General features: G+C 55.7%; 1 pseudogene; it reads right to left on the bottom strand.

Moving 5' to 3' along the window:
• The window catches only part of LOC119305661, a 581-nt pseudogene extending 368 nt beyond the window's left edge, over positions 1-213 (bottom strand).
• Positions 214-797: the final 584 nt, after the last annotated feature.

The raw sequence follows: 797 nt of genomic DNA, 5'->3' as shown, positions 1-797 counted from the left end.
ACATGGCTGAGGCAGCACCCGCGCCTCCCCACAACTAGCACCAGGCTCTCTGCCATCGACCTCCTCACCGCATCCCCGCCGTCGCCCCTCGCCGCTGCGTCGGCAAGCCGCGAGCCCGCCCTCCTGGCCGGCCGCGCCCTCGGCCTCGGCCTGCTCGGACCACCGCGGGCCCGCCGGCAGCCGGCCGACGCTGTAGGGGATCGCCTGGTACATCTCAATCGGCCGAGCGATGTACGACGTGATCGAGCTCTTCTCTTTTCCGCTCGGTTCGCCGTTGCTGCGCCAAGTCCCCTGCCGCCATGGATGCGTGCTTCTCTGCTTCCCCCGCGTTCGCTGATGCTCCGGTCGCCGCCTGCGTGTGGACTTGTACCGCCACTCTACCGCGTGTGCGCAAGGGCCGCAAGGCAAGAGGCGCCCAGCTCCTTCCGCTTCTCGCCCACGCCATGGCGCGCGCGCTCCTGTAGAGAAAAATAGCTCAGAGTTTAATGAGATGAAAATCATCAGTACAACCGCCTAAAATCGTCAGTCCAAGTACGGTAACAGAATAATATTCTGTTACGCGTAACAGAATAGCCCAGATGTGTGTGTGTGTATATATATATATATATATATATATATATATATATATATATATATATATATATACAGACGGTCTATTCTGCTAATATTAGTAGAATAACTATTCTGCACACCACTTCCGCACTGCACGCTGAACGCAAGTGCACTACATCTTCTTGACGACGAGCAGTGCAATATAGACTAGTGAACTTCGCGTCGGAAAAAACTGCACGCGTTAT

The sequence above is a fragment of the Triticum dicoccoides genome, chromosome 5B (assembly GCF_002162155.2).
Source record: "Triticum dicoccoides isolate Atlit2015 ecotype Zavitan chromosome 5B, WEW_v2.0, whole genome shotgun sequence".
Classification (NCBI taxonomy): Eukaryota; Viridiplantae; Streptophyta; class Magnoliopsida; order Poales; family Poaceae; genus Triticum; species Triticum dicoccoides.
This window is presented reverse-complemented; position numbering and strand designations above follow the sequence as displayed.